Below are 14,004 nucleotides of genomic sequence, written 5' to 3'. Positions count from 1 at the left end.
TGTACCTTATATTTTATTTTATCGTCTTTCTTCTCTCACTGGGAGGCAGAAATTTTGGGTTATTTTGGTCACTCCTGCATCTCCTGGTTGGCACAGAGCCCAATTTCTGAAGCTTTCCGTTCAACCAAGCCTTCTAAACCCTCTAGGTCCTGAGTGGCCTCTATTTACAGATTAGGAAACTGAGGCTCAGAGAGGTGAGGTTGCTTGTCCAGGGTCACACGGAAACTCCTGCCCGTCACCGTCACCGTCACCCCCACAGCTGCTAAAAGACAATCACGTAAACCCGTCTGGCACAAGCGCCATTTCCTTCTTCCTGCCCTTTGCAAACCCTTTTTCCTCCGACCTCTTCTCCACCCACTAGCGTGCACCTGAGTCTACCCGGATTCCTGAGCCCACCCGGATCCCTGAGCCCGAGGGCTATCTGTTGTGCTTGGGGTTTTGAGAGACACGTGCTACCCGGGTGAATGAATCGCACGTCCCCACCCCCGCCAACAGCCAATCACAGCCTGTCAGAGCCTGGCCACTTCCGCCTATTGCGGGCCGCGTCTGGGGCCTTGCGGCCCACGTGGGGCTCTGGAGACCAGGGAGTAGGTGGTGGTGAGCCAGGGGCGGGCTCCCCCAGCCTCGTCACCAATCCAGGGGCCTGCCGGGGACGGGAGGGGCGGGGCTGATGTGGGGCGCCAAGGCTTAAACGTGACGGGCAGGGGGGCGTAGGGAGGAGTCCCGGGCAGGGGAACGGTGAGTGACAGAGGAGGCTGTCCAGTAACAGGAGGGGTTGGGCTGTCTGAGCCAATAGGAAGTCCGTAAGGCGGGACTGGGACCGCAGCAAGTTCGGTTGCGCGGAGACCGCAGCTGTTCCCTGTCAGTGGAGGCAGCGGCGGTAGAGGCAACTTGCGGCAGCAGCGAGGAGGTGAGTGCCGGCGACGCTGTGCATTTTCCTCTTCCCGCAGCGGGTCGGAGCGGGTGGGCGTGCGCCGGCGCTGCCGCGGGGGACGCTTATGTAAGGGTCGCGCGCGCCAAGGCGGCGCCAGCTCCACGAGTGACGGCTGGAGGAGACGGCAGCGGGCGGTGCGCGCCGCGCTGCGCCGCGCGCCGCCCCTCCCCTCCCCTCCCCTCCCCTCCCCTCCCCCTCCCCTCCCTCCCCTCCCCTCCCTCCCCTCCCCTCCCCCTCCCCTCCCCTCCCCTCCCCTCCCCCTCCCCTCCCCTCCCCCTCCCCTCCCCTCCCCTCCCCCCCCTCCCCTCCCCTCCCCCCCCTCCCTCCCCTCCCCTCCCCCTCCCGCGAGGAACTGTTTGCGCGAGCCCGCCCCCCACCCCCGCCCTGGGGACCCGTCGACCCAGTTCTCCGGGCCCGCCGCCCCGCGAGCATCCTTCCCGCGTTGGCGCAGCCCGGCCTCGTCCACTCGGCTCCCCGGGGGCCGCCGGCGGCCTTATTCCTGCTCTCGGGCCCATTTTGCAGATGGAGAACCTGAGGGCACGGAGCCCTCAAATGCCTCGCGCGAGGTCCCTGAGGGCTCGAACCCAAGTCTGTCAGAATCCGGAGCCCAAGTGTCCCCCACCATACTGGAAGTTGCTCAGCTCTGAAGAAAGCCATGGCGTGTAAGGCGAGGGTTTTCCGTGTTACGAGTGCCTGCACTCTGCTTCCCATAGGATCCTCCTGGTAACCCTGGGGGGCATTCTTGTAATTCCACTTAGTTTCAGAAGAGGAAGCTTGGGGCGCCCAGAAGCAGTGATTAGGAGGAGGTGGGGCTGGGCTCAGCCCGTTATTTCTACAGCTTTTAGCAGTTTACAAAGTGCAGTGAGTAGCAGCTGGCCCTCCGGGAAATGCCCTCCTGGGCACGCAGTCTGAAGCCCTGGCTTTGAGGACCTGCCATACACGTTCCTCCCAGCACATCTTGCTTTGTGTACTTGGAGCGAGTTGTTTCACCTCTGGCTATCCTTTTCCTCATTTCACAAGTGCCGGGGCTAGGTCAGGTCCCTAGGTCCCTGGGAGCTTTGAAATTCTTAAAAATCTGATTAAAATTCATTTTGTGATAAAGAGGAGGCCAGGAGGGATCCCCGTTCTGTAGCTGAGGCTCAGAGAGGTGCCGCTATTTGCCAGATCATAACCAGAGCCTCCCCAGTCTTTACCAAGAAGTCTTTGCCTTCCCGTTGCTCCCTTACCCACTGCTACCAGCAGCCTTGGCCTCCCCAACCCCCCACCCTTCCCCTGCCTGTGATGCAAATACTGGAGTGGATGTGCTCAGCATTTCGATGCCCTCGCAGCTACAGCTTTTCTGCTTGCCTGCTCTTCATCTAAACCCTTGAACTCTTCATCACATTCTTTGCACACCTGTCATGTTCAGAGCCCTAGACTGGGTGCTGCGCGAAGACGTGGGAGACAAGGTGCCCCAGAACTGCCAACAAACTGGTTGGGGGAGAGAAAAAGAAACAGAGCGTAAGCAGAAAGTCGGCATGCCGCAGATGTTTGTAGAGAGCTGGTGTGGGCGAGGTATGGCCAGAGGAGGATGTGGAAGAGGAAGTTCCGTAGAGGCCGGCAAATCAGGGCAAAACTCACACCAAGGCCAGGGACAGGACTGGCTGGGGCTGGATGGGCATGGATTAGGGAAGGCTTGGTGGAGGAGGCGAGTTGGGAGCCTCCTTTTTTTTTATTTTTCTATAAATTTATTTATTTTAGTTTTGGCTGCGTTGGGTCTTCGTTGCTGCGTGTGGGCTTCCTCTAGTTGCGGCGAGCGTGGGACTCTTCGTTGCGGTGCGTGGGCTTCTCATGGCGGTGGCCTCTCTTGTTGTGGTGCACAGGCTCTAGGTGCACAGGCCTCAGTAGTTGTGGCTCACGGGCTCTGTAGCGCAGGCTCAATAGTTGTGCCATACAGACTTAGCTGCTCCGTGGCATGTGGGATCTTCCCGGACCAGGGCTCGAACCTGTGTGCCCTACATTAGCAGGCGGATTCTTAACCATTGCGCCACCAGGGAAGCCTGAGTTGTGAGCCTCTTGATTCCACGGCGGCCAGCAGTGAAGAAGCAGTGATTGGATTTGAGCAGCCAAGGTTTTATGATGAAGTACAGGTGAGTTTTAAGTAACTGGACCCTGGCAGAGGAAGGCTGAGGAAGGTGGAAGGAGAACGTGGAGGAGATAGCACCTCCCAGTTGAGTGTGAGAAGTTTGGTTGGTCATCTCGCAGAGGCCTCTGCAGGAGGCGTTTATAAGGTGAGGGCACTTGCTAAGGTGCGGGTGAGTCAGAAGTGAGATTGGGTCCAGAGGCGCCGGGGTGCTTGGTTGGGCTCTGAGGGCCCAGCAGCAGCGGGCCTGAGCTACAGTCTGTTCTGTTTGTGTTCTAGTAAGCAACCTATGAGCACGTGTCCTTGTGAGAAGTTTCTTAGTGGCTGCTCTGCCCTGCAGAAAAGGGCTTTGTTCACTATAGCTGCGCAGTACCTATTGGTTGAATTGAATTAGGCTGCCATTCAGAATTTCTACAGTTTACCCCAAAGTCCCCTCTGCTCCTTATCTCTTTATCTTTCTCTACTGAAGCCTGTCCCAGCTTGACTGACTCTCTCCGCGCCAGTTCTCACCTCCAAGATCATCCCTCGGAGGGGTTTGCCTTGATGTTGTAACCCCGGTGGATCCTTCCTGCCTTTGAGGTGCTAGTACAGGTGACTTATCTTTTTTTTTTAAATCTTCTGCCTTGTTTTCCCTTTGTCTCATTTCCAGCGCCCTGGGTGCTGTGCTAGGTCCCTGTCCTGACACTGTTTGCAGAGGCGTGGGGCACTGGGGCACAGCAGGACTGCAGATCCAGGTCTCGTTCCAAGTCACAGCACATTCAGGGGCTGCAGGGATGATTGTCATATGTCAGAGGATCTGGGCGGAAGGCCTGGGCAGGCCCCAGACTGTCCAGATCTCTCCCTGGCACTTTCCCGCGTGAGCTGGAGACCTCAGGCCGGTAAACATTCCCCGTGAGGACTAGTGTGGGCCTTCTCTCTGGCTCCCTCCCAGTAGCATCTTACTGTCTTCTGAACAGGGCCCTCCTCTGCCCATCCAGAAGGTGTGCCTGTTTGGGGGCAAGTTTCTCTTCCAGACACATCGTTCACAGAAGTGGGGCATTTGCCTGCTCTCTCCGAAGCCTCACCTGGGCCCGCCTGACCATCTCTTCCCTTCCCTCTGTGTCTTAGCTGCCTCTTGTCTCAGCTGTGGATACTTTGCCAAACTGTCAAAGGAGTAGGGCCTGACAGTGGAAGCTGGGACAGTGACGAAAAGAGGAAGCCGTTTCCTCTTCCTTACTGAATGAAAAGATAGGCTCCCACCTGTTGGGCTTTTTCTTCTCTTTGACCCCACATGTACTCTCTTCTGCCTCAGCCTCATCTGAGACTACTGGCTGTTGCCCCAAAACTCACTTCTTTGTGTCCTTCTTCTGATCTTGTTCCTGACAATCTTGACTCTGCAGGACTTTTCCTCTTCTCTTGGCCTGTCGAAATTACTCTTCAGGCTTTCCTGCAATAAGCCTTGCTGGATCTATTGAGCTGGACGTGGGTTCTCTCTTTTAATAATAATGATGATAAATAATGATTGATTGTTATTAATAATAAAAGTCATCCTTTGTTGAGCTCTTACTGTGTGGTGGCAGGGACCTTGCTAAGCCCCTTTTATGTATTATTTGATTATCACAACAACCCTACAACAAAAGTACAGTTAGCTCCTTGTTTACAGATGAGGAACTGTGAGTGAAATAACTCCCTCAGAGTCACACAGCTAGGAAAGGGCACGGCTAGGGTCCTCCCCAAGCTGTCAGGCTCAGAGTACACGCTCGGGTCCCTCTCACGTACTATCCTGTTCTTACCTCTACTAGCTAGCCCCCAACAATGGTGCCCTATGCAGGGTATGTGCTCAAGATGTATTTTATTGAATGAATGCCCCAAACGTTCATTTTCAGCCTCGACATAATCTACCAAGGCAACTCGTTTTCTTGGAACATGGACTTAGTTCATTGGATGGTTTGCTGGCCTGTGTCTCCATTTTGCTCTTTACTAACCAGTGGCTAAAGCTAACGGACAGGTGTGGCCTTTCAAAATCAAGCAGTCTGTAAACTCTAGAAAGTGGTCACGCACCACCAACTGGGCTCCCATGGGTCCAAACACAGGTGTGCTCTTTGTGTGTGGGGTGCTGGTCTCTGCAGGAAGGGATCTGAGGACAGCCAGCAAAATAGGAAACACATCAGCTTCTTCATTTGTGTCCAATTGCAGAGTGAGACAGGAACCAGGCTCAGAGAATCCGGAGGTGAGTTAGCTCCTGAAGGATTGGAGGTGGCTCGAAAATTGGCCTGAGGTTGGATGGGAATGGGCAGGAAGACCAGGCACTTCAGATCGAACAAGAAAAGTTTCTAGAACTTGTTCTTGCGCAGTGGGTGCCAGGAAAAGGTTTTACTTAAATGCGTCTTATTAGGCACGTCGGCCAACGTCTGAGCGCGTCCTCTATACCAGGCACGGTGCCAGTGCTTTGAGTGTGTACCTCCTCGGGAGCCCTCCTCCCTGGGTGGTGGTGTTACTCCCATTTCACAGATGAGGAAACAAGCTTTGAGTGGTTCTGGGAGCGGGTGGCAAAGCAGCAAGAATAGAGCCCGGGTAGTTGGACGACAGAGCTGGGTTGCTCTCAGCCCTGTGCTGTCCTAGTGGCCCCCCAGATACCCTTGAGTTCAGGGGAAGGCAAAGCAGCAGTTCTTCTCTGGGTTTTAAGTCTGTGTTCCTGCTATGCCTGGCTTCTCTGGGGAGTGCTGGGAGAGAAACGAGGGTAACACTTTCTTTTTCTTTTATTTAGATAACCCCTGCCTCCTGAGAGCTGACAATACACTTGAGGGTAAGTCCTGTGCCTGGATCCAGGTCAGTGGGATGCCTGTGGGAGCAGCAGGACAAGCTCTGAGTTTTGGAAAATATATGCAGTCTTTGTCTGTTCCAGACTCTCTTGGTTTTCTTGGTTTTCACAGGAAAGTGATGTCTGGCTCCCTGCTGGCCCCAGTTGGCTGCTGGCCAGCCTCAGCAGGAGGCCCTACTTCTGGAAGGGTGTGGCTTGGGATGCCTGGTGGTGGGGGAGAGTGGCGAGGCTCCTCAGGACCACAGGAAGGAAGCATCTGTAGGGCTGGGCAGCCTCTGAGAAGAGCCCTTGAGTCCATGTGGAGAGCAGGCAGCTGGGCACAGGAGGTGGCTCTGTCAGCTGGCTGTAAAAGCACGTGACACATGTGTCCAGACAACGATGAGGGGGTGAAGGTGGACTTGCCCCTCCTTCCCCCCACATAGTGCTCTGTGTGGCAGCACGGCCCTGTATAACCTCCTGCTCTTAAGGTTTCCCCTCACACAGGAAACTCCACTGATTGCATTGATCCCGGTGTATCTCCGCAGCCTAAATTCCAAGGCCCTCGGGTCTGGGGTCCACCTGGTGGTCTGTGAGAGGGCCCTAGCCGGGCACGGTCCTGCCTCTGTGTAGCATCCCGCCTGCATTTCAGACACTGATATGCTCTTCCCTTCGTCCAGAGGCAGGCCAGCCGCTACCCCCTGTTTCACAGTCAGGTGCCCTGGGAACTTAGTGGCTCAGGGGCAGCTTTGCCCAGAGCTCAGGTTCAGTGCTCAGTGTGGAGATTCCTTTGTCCGGGGGCTTTTTTCATATGATCCTTCAGAACCCATGAGCTGTTCTCCGACCTGAGATTTTTCCACAGTCCTCACGTGTCCTAGGTCTTGGGCCAGGAGTGGCCGTTTTCCACTCTGAGATGGAGTTTGCTTGGAAAAGTGGGCGGAGTGTAAAGGCAGGTGGTATGAGTGGAAATGCCTCCGGACCTGTGATGGACTCCACCCTCCACAAACTTCCCACTGTTCTCTCTGCTTGCTGTCGGTCTCCCATCTTAGCTGATAGAGTTGAATGTTGTTGCTCTTACTGGCACCCCTGTGAGGAGAAGAGAGGCAGTTTGGTGACAGTCCCAATTTCTCAGCTTACGGAGCTGAGAAATTGGGGCCCAGAGAAGGCTAATTAGCAGAATCCAAGATTCTGACACCCCTCCTTTTTTTTTTTTTCCGGAGTGTCATCTTTTCTTGCATGTCTTCCCCAAATCCATCAGTAGGAAGGGAAAATTAGTCGCCAGGAAGGGCCTTCTTCTGCCAGGTCATCTAATTTGTTAAAGCTTGTTTGGCTTTTCAGTCCCTACTTCCCTCCTGAGTCCATGGAGCTTTGCTTAGTTACTGTAACTAAGACTCTGCCATTGAAGGTTCTCGCCTTCCCCTGTCCTCCTCCTTTTGGTCGCCTTGGTGATCCTGGAGGGAGGTAGATGTGGGCCTTTTTTTCTTTTTTAAGTATTATTCCAGAAGGCATAACCCTGGGTCATCTCAACACCCCCTCATTGCTGCTCTTCCTCTCCTCCTTACCCTGATTTGCCTGTGGGGCGGGGGGCGTTTGGCGGTGGTGCTGGGATATCGGATATCCAAGGCAGCTCTAGGTACATTTCCACCAGCTGTGGGCCAGACTCCACATGTGGCAGCTCCTCTCTGGCTGAGGCCTCGGGAAAATTCCATGATCTGGCTGTGCTGAGTCATGCTTAGTCTCTGAGGATACGTGTGTCACCTTTCGCATGTCTGTCACTGGTCAGCCCAGGATCCGGGAAGGGCTGCAGTTACTATAGAGTGATATCATGCGGCTGATCTTTTCTATTTGCCCATCGCTGTATGCTTTTCCCAGTGCTTTTATCAATATGAAATTGATTAATATTAAATCATTTATAATAAGTGGATTATTCTGGAAAACATTCCTCTCGTGAATGAGGAAACTGAAGTTTGGTGAGACCGAGTGACTTGGTGAGTTTTGGGTGACTGGTGAGTAGCGTGCTTGAGTGAGATTTTTTTAATCATCCCCCCTGCCCCCGGGTTTTTGTGTAATGCAAAGATTATTCAGAAGTTACTTTGATTGTACAAATTGATTTTCAGTTTGTTCAAGTTACAAACTCAAAAATCTCATTCTTCCTTTAAGGGCCAGTCTTTTACATTTAGCTTTTAAGTGTAGCCTACAAATCTTTCTGTTCTACTTACGATTCTAGAAAATTTTAATAATCACTTTAAGGGGTCTTTGGGTTAATACTTGATCCATTTGCAATCTTAACTCATTTGAAAATTTTAAATTGAGTTTATGAATTACATTCAACTTCCTTTAATAATACTTGAAATTGTCTGATTACGAAATCTTTAATACTTAAATATTCCTGTTTAACTAATAAATTAAACTGACTCTTAAATTTTCTTAAACATTCCTATACTGTTTTATCTTATTTTTTCACACAGCTTTACCGAGGTGTTTTTCACACAATAAACTGTACATATTTAAAGTGTACAATTTATATTTTGAAATATGCATGCACTTGTGAAACCATGACCACAATTAAGATAGTGATTATCCAAAAGTGTCCTTGTGCCCCTTGGTAATCCCTGCCTCCCACCCCTCTCTGCCTTTACCATCTCCAAGTAACCACTGAACTGCTTTCTGTTACTATAGACTAATTTGCATTTTCTAGAATTTTACCTAAGTGGAATCATATAGTATGTACTCCTTTTTTGTCTGGCTTCATTCACTCAGCATAATTATTTTGAGGTTTGTCTGTGTTGCCTGTATGAATAGTTCTTTTTATTGCTGAGTAATATTCCATTAGTGGATATTCCACAATTTGTTTATCTCTTCACTTGTTGGTCATTTTAGTTGTTTCCAGTTTTTGGTGATTCTAAATAAAGCTGCTGTGAACCTCTGTACAAGTCGTTGTATGGACATATATCTCCTTTTATCTTGGCAAATGTGTAGGAGCAGAGTGGCTGGATCATATGGTAGGTATATGTTTAGCTTAAACTGCCCAACCATTTTCCAAAGTGGATATATCATTTTACATTCCCACCAGCGGCAGATGAGGGTTCTGGTCCCTCCACACCCTTACCAACAATGGAGACGGTCAGTCTTTTTCATTTTAGCCATTCTGAAAGGTATGTAGTGGCATCTCTTGGTGGTTTCAATTTGAATTTCCCTGGTAGCTAATGATGTTGAGCATCTTTTCATGTGCTTATTTGTCATCTGCCAATACTGATTTTATTTTATTTTTTATTAGTTTTTTAAAACTTCATCTTTTTTTAAAATGTTTTATTTATTTTATTTATTTATTTTTGGCTGCATTGAGTCTTTGTTGCTGTGCGCAGGCTTTCTCTAGTTGTGGTGAGCAGTGGCTGCTCTTTGTTGCAGTGTGTGGGCTCCTTATTGCAGTGGCTTCTCTTGTTGCAGAGCACAGGCTCTAGTCACAGGGGCCTCAGTAGTTGTGGCATGCGGGCTCAGTAGTTATGGCGCATGGGCTTGGTTGCTCCGCGGCACGTGGGATCCTCCCAGACCAGGGCTCGAATCCGTGTCCCCTGCACTGGCAGGCAGATTCTTAACCACTGCGGCACTAGGGAAGCCCCAGTACTGATTTTAAACTTAGTAAAATTCCGAGTTAAAATCCTAAGTGTAAACCAATTACTCAGTTACATATTTTAATTGAAATCTTGAGACTGACTCGTTACTCTGAACAGACCAAATTCCCTTGAACATTGAAGTACATAAAGTAACAGATACACAAAGATTTCTTAACACAAAATTATAAATATTATGGTTTTTATTTTCTTAGGCATATTTATATGCTTAAATTTTGTCTTCCTGGAGTTAAAGAAGCTTGCCTAATAAGGAAATAATCATATGATCTCAAACTGTAGTAAATTACTTTCCTAAGTGACATTTGGAGTTTCTTTTTTTTTTTTTTTTTTTTTTTTTTTTTTTTTTTTTTTTTTGCGGTACGCGGGCCTCTCACTGTTGTGGCCTCTCCCGTTGCGGAGCACAGGCTCCGGATGTGCAGGCTCTGGACGCGCAGGCTCAGCGGCCATGACTCACGGGCCCAGCCGCTCCGCGGCATGTGGGATCTTCCCGGACCGGGCACGAACCCGTGTCCCCTGCATCGGCAGGCGGACTCTCAACACTGCGCCACCAGGGAAGCCCTGGAGTTTCTTTCTCAACTGGATAACACTTTTTTTTTTAATAATTCAAGAGATTGCTGCCCAGGGTGAAACTGGGTCTTAGTCTTTGAATCCAACTGCTAGGCAGAGCCCAGAGTCATTGCCATTTTGCCCCCAATTGGGGACGGTTTCATAGCCCATGTGCCCTAGATTGAGGCATGCCTAATCCTTCTCTTCTCATGGAACTCTGCACTTCTATACTCAGGCTGCCTATGCTGTGTGACTGGATTCAATTAATCTACTTAAACCTTCATTTCTGTGCGCTATGGCCACAAAATAGGTGGAATTAAAATACAAAATAGGTGGAATTTAGATTCTGCATATCTTCCAAACCTTTGATCAAGGACTAGTTTTAAAATCTTGCCAGTGGGACTTTCCAGGTGGCACAGTGGTTAAGAATCCGCCTGCCAGTGCAGGGGACATGGCTTCAAACCCTGATCTGGGAAGATTCCACATGCTGCAGAGCAGCTAAGCCTGTGCGCCACAACTACTGAGTCTGCGTGACACAACTACTGAAGCCTGCGTGCCTGGAGCCCATACTCCACAACTAAGAGAGTCACTGCAATGAGAAGCCTGTGCACTGCAACAAAGAGTAGCCCCTGCTCTCCACAACTAGAGAAAGCCTGTGCGCAACAATGAAGACCCAATGCAGCCAAAAATTAATTAATTAATTAATTAAAAAAAATCATGCCAGTGACACAGCAGTGTGGGAATTTGAGTCCCAGTCTTCTGTGTCTGGCGTTTCCTCCCTATACCTTACATCTTATCAAATGCAGAGAAAGGGAGTCTGGTACTTAAGGGTTCTTGGTTTCTGGTCAGGCTTGGTTACTAAGAAATTCTGGCACCTGAAACCCATGCCTGCCTTTTCGTATTCTTTAGTTCATCCCCCTGGAAATGGTGAGAAGCCTGGCCTCTCCCTAACCTCCCAGTGGAGAGCTACAAATCTCTTTGGAGGGACATTGTCATCAAACTCTTGTTAGAGATTTGGATATTATTTTATTTATTTTATTTTTTTAAAGTGATTTTTTTTAACTTTATTTTTAAAAATTTATTTATTTATTTTTGGCTGCGTTGGGTCTTCGTTACTGTGCGAGGGCTTTCTCTAGTTGCGGCGAGCGGGGGCCACTCTTCATCGTGGCGCGCAGGCCTCTTACTGTTGCAGCCTCTCTTGTTGCAGAGCACAGGCGCCAGACGCGCAGGCTCTGTAGTTGTGGCTCACGGGCCTAGTTGCTCCGTGGCCCGTGGGATCTTCCCAGACCAGGGCCCGAACCCATGTCCCCTGCATTGGCAGGCAGATTATCAACCACTGCGCCACCAAGGAAGCCCTAAATTTATTATTTATTTATTTATTTTTGGCTGCATTGGGTCTTCATTGCTGTGCGTGGGCTTTTTCTAGTTGCAGCGAGCGGGGGCTACTCTTTGTTGCAGTGTGTGGGCTTCTCATTGCGGTGGCTTCTCTTATTGCGGAGCACGGGCTGTAGGCGCACAGGCTTCAGTAGTTGTGGCACATGGCTCAGTAGTTGTTGCTCGTGGGCTGTAGAGCACAGGCTCGGTAGTTGTGGCGCACAAGCTTAGTTGCTCTGCGGCATGTGCGATCTTCCCGGACCAGGGCTCGAACCCGTGTCCCCTGCATTGGCAGGCGGATTCTTAACCACTGCGCCACCAGGGAAGTCCCAGAGATTTGGATTTTAGATGATAAACAGATCTGGACTTGCGTTCCTGTCTTGTCACTGGGTGTGGCCTTAGGAAGCTTGTGACTGGTGAGTGGGACCTAGATGAAAGTTATTAATGCAGGCTGACCTCTCCCCTGTTGTCTAATGCTTATGTGGCTCCATATGGGTAAAAGCGAAGGTCTGTGGAGTTACATGAAAAGGAAATTTGAATAGGGGACTGTCTTAGATTCCTGCTTTTCAGAAGTTTTAAATACAGTCTTTCCTTACGTTTGACTCTGAGTTCCCCCTTCAGGTGGTGAAGGAGCATTGCGTGATACACAGCGTGAGAATCTATTAAATCATGGCAGTGACATCACTGAGTATTAGAATCTGCATCCAAAGAGATAGGAAAATGTGCTGCATATCAGGGCAGGGCATTAAATGGCAGAGGATGCAGAGAAAATTAAAACTAAAACTTAAAAGAAAAAAGGCATTTGACAAGGCAATTTCAGTTCTAGAAATGTAACCTAAGGTATAATGGGACAAGCACACAAGCATACTAGGCTGTTTGGATCAGCATTTTTTTTTTTTTTTTTTGGATCAGCATTTTTATAGCAAAAAAAAAAAAAGGGAAACCACCAAATGTACATCAGAAGAGGATTGCTACATATGCAGTCCGTTCAGTGTCATACAATGCAGCTTTAAACATAGCCCGTGTACCCTGATCAAACTGTTGCTGTAAACCTATTACCACAGAGCAAGAGCCAAGATACTTTTACTCGAGAAAAGGTAAAACAAAATGTATAATACCTCATTTTGGTTATTTTGGAATGTTATTCCAATTTTTTTTCTAGATGCTAGAATTATAAAATTATGTGTTTAATAAATGTTGCTGTGTCTTTGTAAATAATCAGATTTTTAAAAAAATTTAGAGAAGTGTGGCATTTAAAACACTATTTGGGGCTTAAGATCAAGTACAGAGTGTTTAAGTATCAGAGTTCTTTTACCCATATTCTTCAAAAAATTGTTCAGAGGGATGAAAACCTCTTTCTAACTGCCATATGAGATACAGATTCCTCGGGAATGGTGAAATAAGGAGTTCTTGAAAGATATTCCTCTGTAAAAGAAATGAGAAAACTGGCAAAAATTGTCAGAATCAACTTTTTCAGAACTCTGGAAATTAACCAAAGGCTTACAGCAATCCAGGGAACATTTATTCAAGAAAAATGGCTGAATCTTGTTTTCAACAAAAGATTATGAGGCATGTAAAGAATGGTGTATACACAGGAAAAGACACAATCAGTAGAAACTGTCCCTGAGGAAACTCAGGCCTTAAACTTTATAGACAAAGACTTTAAATCATCTATTTAAAAATATGTTTAGGACTTCCCTGTCAGTCCAGTGGTTAAGACTCGGAGCTTCCACTGCAGGGGGCATGGGTTTGATCCCTGGTTAGGGAATTAAGATGATCTCCCATGCCTCGCTGCATGGCCCCCCCAAAAAAATTGTTTAAAGAACTAAGGGAAAGTATGAGAACAATGCCTCACCATAAAGAGATGAACAATAAGAGAAGAAGTTACCAAAAAAAAAAAAAATTCTGGAGTTGCAAATTACAATAACTAAAGTGAAAAAATCACTAGGAGCTCAACAGCAGAGTTGGGCAGGCAGAAGAATCAGCAAACTTTTTTTGTTTTGGCCGCGCCACGCAGACTGTGGGATCTTAGTTCCCCGACCAGGGATTGAACCCGCACCCTCGGCAGTGAAAGTGCAGAGTCCTAACCACTAGACCACTAGGGAATTCCCAGAATCAGCAAACTTGAAGATAGGTCATTTGAGGTTAAACACTGAGAAACAGAAGGAAAAAAGAATGAAGGAAAATGAGCAGGGCCTCAGACACCGACAGCATACGCATGATGGGAGTCCTAGAAAGAGGATAGAAAGGAGCAGAACGAATGTTTGATGAAATAGCCCTAAAATTCCCAAATTTGATGAAAAACAGTAACTTATGTACCCAGGAAGTTCAGTGAACTCCAAGTAGGATAAAATCAAAGAGATCCACACCTAGACACATCATAATCAAAGAATCTTGAAAGCAAGAGATAAGCGACTCATCACAAGGACCTTTGATAAGGTTAAGAGCTGACTTCTCCTTGGAAACCATGGATGCCAGAAGGCAGTGGGATGAACATAGATGCCATATGAGGCAAAACCTTTAACTGTATTTGATCTTTGAGTCTTAGATGGCTCTGATCTCTTCCATCTTCAGGGATAACATGTCAGTGTAGTCCCTAAATAACAATTACTCAAGCTCC

The 14,004-nt window shown here is 48.7% G+C and overlaps 1 protein-coding gene across 3 annotated transcripts in view; it reads left to right on the top strand.

Annotated features, from left to right (window-relative positions):
• The first annotated feature begins 840 nt into the window (after positions 1-840).
• Positions 841-14,004, top strand: part of PC (pyruvate carboxylase) — a 106,118-nt gene continuing 92,954 nt past the window's right edge. The window contains exons 1-2 of one of the 3 annotated variants that reach the window (XM_032641570.1): positions 841-910; positions 5,803-5,841. The gene's annotated coding sequence lies outside the window, so the exon portion shown is untranslated. Of the gene's footprint in view, positions 911-1,456; positions 1,597-5,249; positions 5,266-5,802; positions 5,842-14,004 lie in introns of those variants that run through there. The other 2 variants (XM_032641571.1, XM_032641572.1) reach the window with 2 other exon arrangements.

This window comes from Phocoena sinus, chromosome 8 (assembly GCF_008692025.1).
Source record: "Phocoena sinus isolate mPhoSin1 chromosome 8, mPhoSin1.pri, whole genome shotgun sequence".
NCBI lineage: Eukaryota > Metazoa > Chordata > Mammalia > Artiodactyla > Phocoenidae > Phocoena > Phocoena sinus.
Note: the sequence above shows the minus strand (reverse complement) of the source record. Positions and strands in the feature narration are given on the sequence as shown.